The sequence below is a fragment of the Sinohyriopsis cumingii genome, chromosome 15, assembly GCF_028554795.1.
Source record: "Sinohyriopsis cumingii isolate HCF-2022 chromosome 15, ASM2855479v2, whole genome shotgun sequence".
NCBI classification, from domain to species: domain Eukaryota; kingdom Metazoa; phylum Mollusca; class Bivalvia; order Unionida; family Unionidae; genus Sinohyriopsis; species Sinohyriopsis cumingii.
This window is the reverse complement of record NC_142975.1, coordinates 22,038,983-22,051,118: the sequence shown is the minus strand read 5'-3', so window position 1 is coordinate 22,051,118 and position 12,136 is coordinate 22,038,983. Positions and strand designations below refer to the sequence as shown.

Sequence of the window (12,136 nt, the reverse complement as noted above, 5' to 3'; positions counted from 1 at the left end):
GCTGCAAATTCTGGATTGGTCAATGCACATTTCCCCAAAATTTCCTTTTATATACCACATACATTTGTAAATTATGCCGCAAGAACAGTCAGCTTATATTTTCTAGTGACTGCTTCATTAAATAACCCAAAACACTTTCCATTACTGGATTTGTTTTCAATATATACACTATACAAAAAATGCCTACCTTTTGGAAAAATCTTTTTTTTGCAGGCAGTAAAATAAGTTGTTTACACTTGCCATAAGCAAAAACCATGAAAAGTAGTATAGTTTATTTGCTAATTTGTTATTTCTGATGCTTTGACCTTCTCAAAAATACCAATTTATTAACCTGAGATGAAATTTAAAATTTCGCCTGTTATCCCTCCATTTAGTACGTACGCAAAAATCTAGCAAAGCTTGATGCCTCCCCCCTCTCTGTACACATGTGTATTTTTTACCCCCTCACCTGCATACATACACTTGACACCTCCCCAATTATATATAATGACCTATATTTAGTCCACGAAGAAACAATCAAGGATTAATAATATTAATGTTTAATAAAACAGATAGTCCACAAACGTTGAATGTTTGGCTGCATCAAAGAAATAAGCTGCATAGCTTTAAAAAGTTTGTCCGCTAAAATTCAAACGCCTATTGAACCCAGTCAAACAGGTTACATATTAGACAAATTATCATCAAGGTTTCACCCTATCCCCATTTCCTATGCATATGTATATTATCAGTAGACCCCCCCCATATGCAAGCATATGCATTCAGGTTACCCCCCTTCCATGCATACATACTAAATGGATGGCCCCATACTTCATAAAAAAAGAAAGAAAAAGAGCTTGGTTTCACATATACGGACCATTGTGGGCAAGCAATTTTCAGAGAATTTCTGAACTGGCACTTTGAGATATCCTCAAGGACGATAAGAAGTTTCACTATTACTTTCAATGAAATCACAACATCAATATTGTACTAATTGAACAACATAAAAATTGAGTTTCAACGTTGTTATTTCTCTCAAGAAATAAATGTCGTTGATTTTGGCAACATCACAAAGGTTACACAAGTCAGGGAATCCAGAAATGTCTCTTGCAATAAATAATCATCCATTAGAAAATGTCAAACATGAAAAGCTTGTATGTGTGACCATAGATAATAATGTATTATGGAATGACCATATTGATAAGCTTTGTAAAACACTCTCATCTAAAAATGCCCTACTCAGCGGAATAAAGAAATATTTACCTATGGAAACTCAAAATCTATACTAAAAGTCATATATTCTTCCAACAATGGATTATTGTTCAAATATATAGGGAAACTGTGCTAATCTGACCTAGCTTGGCAGGGTTTATGAACTTCAGAAATGAGCAGCATGTGTAATTTTAAATGCATCTATTAATCATCCCTCAAAAGCATTATTTACTGAACTCAAATGGTTCACAATATATGACGGGATAGATTTTTACAAGGCCGTTCTTTTATATACATCATGTCTACATAGAATGGCACCAGAGTATCTTCTGGACTTATTCAGGCCTTGTTATACTCTCCTTAAGAGGGCCTCAAGGGAGAATAGTCCTTGACTACTGAGTCACCCTCTATAAATAAAGCATTATTATTATCATTATTGTTGGTTTTTGAAAAAAAAGGAATCGTGCTTGGTGGTGTATCAATATTTAGTCTAGTTCCCAGCTGCTGTGACTCCTGAATTGTAGTATACTATTTAATACCATTCCGTGAACCAGGCTAATCGACAAAACAAAAAGCAGTGCCATATTCCACAGATGTTTTTGCCTAGATGTGAAGGTTGTTGAAACCAGTTGAAACAATATTTCACATGTTGGACATTTTGAAAATAAATGTTAGTTATACAGAATAATGAACAACTTCATCACAAAAAGTGCATTATTAACAATTATTATCAACATGATTGTAAAACGAGGATTCAGTCATTAAACAGCCCAGTTCCCTACCCCCCCCATGGATTTCTTGATATATAAGCGGATTTTTCAATTTCTGCAGGTCCCTCAGTAACTCACACCAGCGTTTAAAGTGTGGTCTGTTTGTGGACTCCATTGTGCACAAGTTATTGAGGAAGAGGTGTAGATAGAGATTTAGTTGCAGGTGAATGTAACACAAAATATTCACTAAGGTTATCCATTATCAAACATGAATTTGATGAGTCTAAACAATTGTTTGTAGAAAGCGTTAATGAGAAATTTCATGATTTTGACAAACTTGACTAAAGTAACTTCACACTTGACTACCCGATTTTCCGAACTTATTTCTCCTGACATGTCAATGTTGGAAACTTCAAGGCTATCCATGGCTTGCAGTGACAGAGTCATGATCCATAATCACTTTGCCATTTTCTCTGCTGCCTGTGCTTTGATAATTGTTTCAGATAAAGGAATACATTGCTGTGTGAACCAGGATTATACAGCATCACCTAATTCCATATCATTTGCAGTCCGTTACTGTTTTCATTTGAATTCATTATCAGAATCTACTTCATGCAAGAAATCCTGAATTTGTTTTCCATCCTTGAGACAGCTACTGAGTTTTGACTCTGTAATTTTGAGTCCCCTACAAAGTTTCTATCTCAAATCACCATTATGAACCATATCTATGATAGAAAGTTTAAGTTTATCATTCACCTTTTGCTTGATCCCTTTACTCTCTGTCATCACTTATTCAAATTAGCAGAATACATTACTGATTAACATATAAACCATAATGATGTTAAGTGTGCAGTGTTTTGAAACCATGTGCTATTGGTCACATAAAATGGATTCTTTTGGCAACACAGTAGTGAACACAAGAAATTACGCAGGTTTCAACAAATTTTATTCTACATCCGTAACTTGATTTGATACAATATACAAACTTTACATGATAAAATAACACAGGTCTCTTTTGATTGACTTTTATAATGTGGTGGACACTACCCCAAGTTGGAACATAGATTCTCACGTAAGTGCTCATGGATATTGACGTGACAATTTTTACTTTTCAATGGTAGAAAATTCAACAGATTATACCCTTTTCACTAAAACAGAATTAAAAGATTAAAAGTTGAAGTTGCACCTGGTGAAACATATTTAATGGGGTGGGGGTCAACCTGTCAGCATTAAGCAACATGTTTCATTGATTGCTATTTCACCACACATTATTTACAGTGTATTGAGGAAATATCTTTCCAATAAAATCAAACAAAATATGTGATTTCTTATAAAAACTTGTAAATTTCACAATGTTGAATGTAACATTTTGGGCAGTGTCCACCATTTTTGATGATAAAATGAGCAACATATCAAGGTTTCATTCACCAGTTCTGATCGCAATTACCTTCATATTCAACACAATGGGGTCAATTATATACATATATGTGTATGTGTGGGTTTATGTGTGTGTGTGTGTGTGTGTGTGTGTGTGTGTGTGTAAAACCCTGGGATCCACTGAAGAAACCGCGTCATAAGCAGGTTCACAAGGTATTGAGGAAACGGTGTATTTTGATCTGGGAGGTATTAATGAACAAACATATTTTACTAGAAAATCATGGATTCTTCTTTAAATACATTACCCAATCATGATACCTTAGGAGAATAGGTAAGACGTGGAAAAAGATGCATACCTTTACACCAAAGAGACCACCTCTTGTCTCCTGATGTATGTGACAAAGCTTTTAGATAATCTGACCAGTAACTATGTTCCATATGTCAGTAAGCAGCTTCAAAAGGAAAATGATTCCCTACTGCAAATCCAGTAGAAGTTGTGAAGCAGTGTTGCTATAAATCTGATGGACGACCCAGAACAGTTACCAGTTCCTCTATCGCTATAGGTTCCAACAGATCAAATTAAGCCTTTCAGAAATAAACATATCCAACTTATTTCATAAATAATGTCAGTTCGATAACATTTGCTCTCAAATGTGGAATGAATAATTTACTTTATGAATGACGAAGGTGTCTGCTGTGCTGATGTATCACTGTTGTGATGGGCAAGAAGAGGCATTATTAATTATCTCCCTCTACTCAGTGGCTTATTGCTTCTTAAGTACCACTTTAGAGCTTGCACTGGGTCCCATAGACAAGTTTAAGATAAAGTGTCTATAGTAGACAGGAATCTCATTACAAAAGTCATTTCCCAAAATCCTGGATCCATGGCCTTTTCTTGTGATTGTTATTAATTGTTTCTGAGCAATAGTAGGAAGTTAGATATTTGAGGTATTGCTGCCAGCAGTGGTATAATGTGTTTTTTTTACACACCACTACATGAAGATTTTCTGTTTGCCTTTGTACACTTTAAAAGGTGAGGACCATCTTGCTTAAGCGATATTTATATGACTGGTTGTGACAAATGTTTGTTCCTGGTGGGCTTTTTACATATAAAAAGTATGATCATGATGCTCAGGTTCAGCAGCTTTAGGTTAAGATGAAACACATGCCATTGTGGTTGCATGATCAGATATGGGAATATCTCATTGTTCTTGCTTCTGGTGATTTCTGGTCTGAAATTGATGAGGTCTTTGATCCACACTTTTCCTATCTGAGTGGAACAGTCAGGATGAGACAACACTCCAGTTCTCTTGCTTTCTGTATCACCGGTAATGGAGGGTATGTATATGTATCCAATCTATAAAATCGACTGCCCGTACCTTCGGATCTGGGACTATTGAGATAAAAGTTAGGTGTTTGGCATTCCACCGAATCCCAAAACATCCCACTATTGATTCAATCCCACCAGCCACATATTTGAGTGAAAATCAAGGCATAAATAGACCGTTCCAACTGTAATTAGTTGACTACTCAGGGACAAGCCTACTAAATAAATTAGGCAGACTGGAATAAAAACAATGTGAACTTTTCATTTAGGACACCACTTTACAAGTCCAAAACAATAATGCAAAGGTCTGTGAGCTTAGTTTCACCTTGACTGTGGTAAATCACAACAGTAGAGTTGTTGGACAAAGTGAGAACCCCCTACTCATGTAGGTCCCTCTGCCATCAATGAAAAGCTTTCAAAACGGCTTCTATGTCAAGAAAGCTGATATGTAAATGATGATCCTGATGGAAAGAGGTATGCCACCAACCACCTGCATTCACATCCATACAGATTGTGATTTCCTGAGGTTCTGCTTCAAAGAAATACCCAATGTGAACCAAGTGAGTTTGCCACATCATCTGAGATGGAACCTCATATAGGTGCATTTTGTGAAAATTTGGTCCAATTTGAAAAGTCTTGGCAAGGATTTGGCCACCATTTAGTCAACAAAATCATATGTAATTGGAGAATATATAGGCAACCTATGACAAAGAGGTAATTTTGTAAGGAAACCATGGAAAAATTAGAAGGTGCTCTGAAATCCTCAGAAACTACTTTCCTAGTAATAATTTGTTGTGGCGTATCTTGCCTCACTCGCCAGCGATGATATAGAGCATTCCCCTACCAGGATATGTGCTAAGGGAGGCGTGAAGATGGTATCATTTCATTTCTTGAGATGGTGAGGCTCTCGTGGAGAGAAACACTTACAAAAATAGATCTGCCTATGGTCCAATTTTGTTCAACAGAACTGTAGGATTTCTTCCAAGTGGCTTGTTGTCAAATAGATGTACATACGATCTTTATGCTGATTCTCTTAAACATCACTCTGTTGTTATTGAAACTGTAAGGGAGGAATGTTTTTTTCCTATTTCGGATTTTTGTCAACCTGACCAGAAAAGAGGAGATTAGAGGTTGTGAGCGTAACTTGGCCTTATGATGGTCATAAGAAAAGTAGAGGTAAAGAGTGCTGCATCACATTCTGTTAGTTGTAAGATTGTTACTGTTGATAATATTGGGTGGAGCTGTTTAAGACACATCGCCTGGATACTGTGGCACAAAGCTGTGCATCATAAACAGGGAGTGCCTACAAACACTTTACAAGTTAGACCGATCAATTAGAATTCATATATAGCCCGAGTTCATGAAACTAGATAAAGCTTGTTCTTCTGATGTCTGATACAGTATGATTGATTGTGATTTTGATCCATTGCTATCAGAAATATATGACAGAGTCCAGTCATCATGGAACAGAACCATTTTGGTTGCCATGATGTTTTCCTGTTCTTATGATTGGAGCAGAGTACGGGATATTAAACCATGTAGCTGGTCCTTAATTTAATATGCAAAATGGTAACTGAAACTGTTTTGTTACAGTCTATTTTGGTCCCTAGCAAGAGATTTGGTGTTGAACCCTAGCATGCACACTGATGGGGTCCTTGTCCTCAAGGTGGGATTTTATGTCTTCCCCTTTAGAACACCAAAGACTGCCACCAATTCACTTGTGCCCATTATCTGGAAGTCTGACCAGTATTCATAGATCAGTAAATAGAGGAGGTTATACATGTAGATGTTGTCAGTTTGGTCATGTTCATAGTCTATATTTGCACAACAAAATAGTGCAGACAATATATATAGGTGCAGCGCAGCAAGCATCTTGCTTTATTAACTTTACGGTGTACATGCACAGATATACACCATGACAATTACTTGCATAAGGGCGCAAGTGGCCGCCTGTGCAGAAAGAATATATTTGGCATCACTATTATTACTTACAAAATGGATGCTAAAATATTAATTCTAATAAACGTTACATATAAGACAAACCATTTGACTCTTAGTATGAGTAAAATTACCAAAGCATCGTGTACAGTAACGTATCTACAAAGTGAACATTATGACTGAGATATGCATAGAAAGCTTACCTGTATCCATCCGAGCGCGATGGAAACTCCATAGTAATACAATTGAATTTTGTCTAGTAAACACCATACATGCACATCAAAACGCACTGAAGTGTCATTATTATACTTAAGAAGCAGACAATATTCTGTCAATTGTAGGACATTATTTCATGTTATAAAGGCCAGATACACGTCATATCAGTAGAGTGTTATGCATATAATTATGAAGTGAACGCTTTGACTAGTTTAATATAGAAAACTTACATGTATGTATCTGACTGTATCAGAAATTATAAAGTAATATTAAAAAAGTTTTCTATGTCATACACCAAAGCTGCACCTATTTAAATACAGCAATAGCAATGTGAGGAGACACAATCATTACCCATGCAGGTAAATACCAAGAGAATGTACATGTGAAGTTGGTAAAGTGAGGACACTGAAAAGCTTGAGACTTCAAAGAAAGAAAGAAAAGAGAAGTTGGAAATATATGACGTAGAAAGCTTTCAAACTGTTTTATATATGGAATTCTGAGGCCTTTCTAGTCCTTAGTAATCATTCTAATCGGTATGAGCAGAAGTAGAGAAGATTTCAAGGAATTCTGTGTGATCTGCATATGATGTTCATGTGGGCACATTTACAAATATTTGCAGAAATATAAACAGAGTCACTTTGATTTCTTTGGAAATCCGATGGTCGCTGGCATTAAGCTCGCTGACGTCAACAGCAAAATTAAAAACATTGTCCCTGGTGTAATTCAAATAACTCTGTTCATCAACTTGCATTCATGGTAGATCATTAGCATGGTCAAAGCAAAATAGTACCATCAAACATCCTGCTGAGGTCAGCCAGGTGTACAGGCTCTCAGAGTTTAGAGCACACCTCTGGCTATCCATTCGATCCAGAATCAAACACAAAATTTGTTCTTTGTGCTACATTTCACTGACAGACTCCAGTCCAACATACCTATCGGTCCTCACCCATGTTTACACACCAGCAAGATACTTACGCTCCTCTTCTGACAATCGTATACTCATTATTACGAAAATGAAGTTATATGGACAATGTTCTTTTGCATACCAGGGCCCAGCAATTTGGAATGAATTGTCCACTGAACTTAGACACAAAGACACAGTGATCCCATTCAAGTGTGCTCTTAAAACTCACTTATTTCAACTGAAAGAACAAACTTAAAGACCAAATAATGATCCCTACCTTAAATATTTACAGCATCATTATATATGTTTATTTGTTTTTTTATGTTATAGGTTATGTCTAATGTTGTAAAGCACTTGAAGCTTCTAAAGATTAGGCGATAAACAAAGTCCTCATTATTATTATTATTATTTAGTGCTGTGAAATTTGAGATATTTACAATATATCCATGGCGTCATTTAAACAATGGATTTTCTAGAACCCTGTCAATCATACTAAAACAAAATATTGAGGAAAGATTCATATCGCATATAAAAACTTAACTGCAATGTCGTATTGATGCTGTCTGGAATTCATCGCAAAAACACATCTGAGTCAGTTGTTTAACTAATACCAGATATAGAGACAATGAATCCCACAGCCATACAGATATAATCATGCATGTGCATGGAAGGCATCACTAAAAAACATCATCAACAAGCATATGACAAAACAGGAGATACCGCAGATGTATCATCATCACCGACAATGTTTTATATACTGTGTCTGAGCTAATCGCTGGAACAACGATGTTAATCAGTGCATTATCAGCAATGTCCTCAAGATAGGCCTATTTTTTCTTTCTTTTGACAGATAATTTATCATGTTTCAGAATGCCTCTGTATTATTTTTAATGTGAATGCTCCTTCTAGATAAATTTTCTTGATTCATCATTTAAATTATCAGCAGAGTTGGTTATTGCAAAATAGTTAAGCAATATATAACATTTCAGAATACTGACATTGAAATTTAGTTAACATAAATGTCATTTTTAAAGTTTCATTATTTATTCTTCTTTCTTCTATTCTATTGTAACTGACTAAACTTTCTGGGAATGAAGATGGAAGTACATTCAGTGTCACTTTATTTTTTTAAAAGGTCTTTGTAGTGTCAGGCACTTTAAAGGGTCTTTGCAGTGTCAGCACTTTTAAAAGGTCTTTGTAGTGTCAGGCACTTCAAAAGGTCTTTGTAGTGTCAGGCACTTTAAAAGGTCTTTGTAGTGTCTGGCACTTTTACATAATCAGTAACCATAATCAATAACTTATTAGTGGAATTTTGAAATGAGACATGATAACCAAGGGGAGGTAAATATAGAAGATTGTTCTTGAATTTGTTTGCCATATAAGAATGTGATTCACATCATTTATAATCACATAATACTTCATATCAATCCACTTCATGATTAGTTACACTGCATAAGAAACTATTAAGTTGTTTGTTTCCCTCTATTTGTATTTTGCCAACATGTTATGTCACCAAGAAGCTAGAACACAGTGTGAGGATAAGGACATTAAAATGTTGTGATTTACAGTATACAAAAGTAAAGATGGTACTTACCTCTAAGAACACAGACAGAAAGAAATTGATTCCTGCAACACCCAGGATAATACATCTGTATCTCATACTTGGTAATATCTCTAGCTAGAATATAAAAAGGCACCATAATGATATAAAAACACTTGCAGAAATAATTTTAAAAAGCTGATGATAACAGAACAAAATGATGGTTAAGCAGAAGTCACCACTTTGCTTGCTACTCTAGGATCATGTTGGTATTTTGCAAAGTGCCTGTAAATCGAATTGTTCTTTCTTCAGGAATATTACGTCAAAATTTATAAATGTAATATCTGAGGTTAAATGTAGTCCAGTTAGATTCATTTTGTCACTGATTCAAGTATAGCATTTATTGGCTGTTAGTTCATTTTGATGTCTAATGGCATAATGACACATGCTTTTTAGTACTGAAGCAATTTAAGCAAAGTGTCTTGTCCAAGGACACACTATGGTAGGTGACCCAGGTTGATTAATGGTAGGACTAAAACCACGCTTTGCTTGTCATGAATCCATTATACTAATTACTGAACCAAAGTGTCACCTAAATAAAATTAAAAATTTACTATTATTGTTTAAATATTTAATAAGGTCATCTACATTTTAAAATAAATTAAAACATGTACCAAATGTCAAGAATTGTGCTAACTCATTCTAACATTTTTTCTGAAATGTCTAAGTTCAGAAAATTAAATAAAAGGTGTGAAAACTTTAAAAAATGTTGAAATGATGTGAAAATATGAATATACATGTGCTTGTGAAACTTCCCTGACTAAATTTTGCAATCTTACTAACAAACTAACTAGTACAAAGTATGGAAAAATGAACATTGCCAAATCAAGATGTCCTATGGAAAGCAGTGAGGGCATAACAAGAAATCAAAAACAAAATACATTGTCTTTATCAAGCTCATATTTAAAACCAATTTAGCACAATGCTTCAGATGTATGGCACATACATGCAATTACCATGTTGTATAATTTTGTTTGGCTCATCTGAGTCAGTGTGTTATGTCACAGCATGATTTTTTCCTTCCATTCATTACATTTTTGAATAAAGCACAATCTTAATAAACCAATAGCCTAAGCACTTGTAATGTCATGTATGCATGATAATCTACAGATTTGGTTGTATCCTAAATGTAACCTGCATGATATGACAATGGATAAAAATTGATAACAGATGATAAGTCTACTAATTTCTATGTAATCTTCATACTGAAAATACAACCAATATAACAGCAAACCACTACCTCCTACCAGACCTTCTAAATATGCAGAGAGCATCAATTTGATATGTGTATCGACATGTATCATGTTGTAGGCTGTGAACTGATTGTACCAATATGCATAACAGGTGTATCGTTTCACTACTAATGGAAATGCAAGGAAAAATAGAGAGTGTTCTGTTGTGAGAACCTGAGCTTATATATCAGCTTTATAGAGAAGAATATACACTAACTAATGTGGAATGAAAAAGTGATAAGGAAATAAACTTCTTTGAAGATGATAATATGCTGAATGGAGTATGGTGTTGAGGAATTATCATATTAATCAAATGCATATCAATAAGCAAAGTAACATATATTGTGTACAGTGTGTATGCCAATTTAAAATTTAAATGATATCTCACAAATCAGTTGGTCTTGGGGTGGTCATAAAGCTAAATTAATTTGACCAATAAACTAAATAAATGATCATTTCAACTGAAACACACTGAGCAATATATGAGCAACACTTCATGATTTGAATCACACTATGATCATGCAGTGGCTCTGTATGTTTTATGGCACAGCAACACTTCATGATTTGGATCACACTATGATCAGGCAGTGGCTCTATATGTTTTATGGCACAGCAACACTTCATGATTTGAATCACACTACAATCAGGCAGTGGCTCTATATGTTTTATGGCACAGCAACACTTCATGATTTGGATCACACTACGATCAGGCAGTGGCACTATATGTTTTATGGCACAGCAACACTTCATGATTTGGATCACACTACAGTCAGGCAGTGGCTCTACATGTGTTATGGCACAGCAACACTTCATGATTTGGATCACACTATGATCAGGCAGTGGCTCTATGTTTTATGGCACAGCAACACTTCATGATTTGGATCACACTACAATCACGCAGTGGCTCTATATGTTTTATGGCACAGCAACACTTCATGATTTGGATCACACTACAATCAGGCAGTGGCTCTACATGTGTTATGGCACAGCAACACTTCAAGATTTGGATCACACTATGATCAGGCAGTGGCTCTATATGTTTTATGGCACAGCAACACTTCATGATTTGGATCACACTATGATCAGGCAGTGGCACTACATGTGTTATGGCACAGCAACACTTCATGATTTGGATCACACTATGATCAGGGTGTGGCTCTATATGTTTTATGGCACAGCAACACTTCATGATTTGGATCACACTACGATCACGCAGTGGCACTATATGTTTTATGGCAAAGCAACACTTTATGATTTGGATCACACTATGATCAGAGTGTGGCTCTATATGTTTTATGGCACAACAACGCTTCATGATTTGGATCACACTATGATCAGGCAGTGGCTCTATATGTTTTATGGCACAGCAACACTTCATGATTTGGATCACTATGATCAGGCAATGGCTCTATATGTTTTATGGCACAGCAACACTTCATGATTTGGATCACATTATGACCAGGCAGTGGCTCTATATGTTTTATGGCACAGCAACACTTCATGATTTGGATCACACTATGATCAGGCAGTGGCACTATATGTGTTATGGCACAGCAAATTTTCATGATTTGGATCACACTATGATCAGGCAGTGGCTCTATATGTTTTATGGCACAGCAACACTTCATGATTTGGATCACACTA

At 35.5% G+C, this 12,136-nt stretch overlaps 1 protein-coding gene across 3 annotated transcripts in view; it reads right to left on the bottom strand.

Moving 5' to 3' along the window:
• LOC149781395 (polyamine-transporting ATPase 13A3-like) overlaps window positions 1-12,136 on the bottom strand; it is a 110,338-nt gene that overhangs the window by 19,711 nt on the left and 78,491 nt on the right. For 2 of the 3 annotated variants that reach the window (XM_089935488.1, XM_089935489.1), the window contains exon 12: window positions 9,255-9,338. The gene's annotated coding sequence lies outside the window, so the exon portion shown is untranslated. Of the gene's footprint in view, window positions 1-9,254; window positions 9,339-12,136 lie in introns of those variants that run through there. The other variant, XM_089935490.1, reaches the window with a different exon arrangement.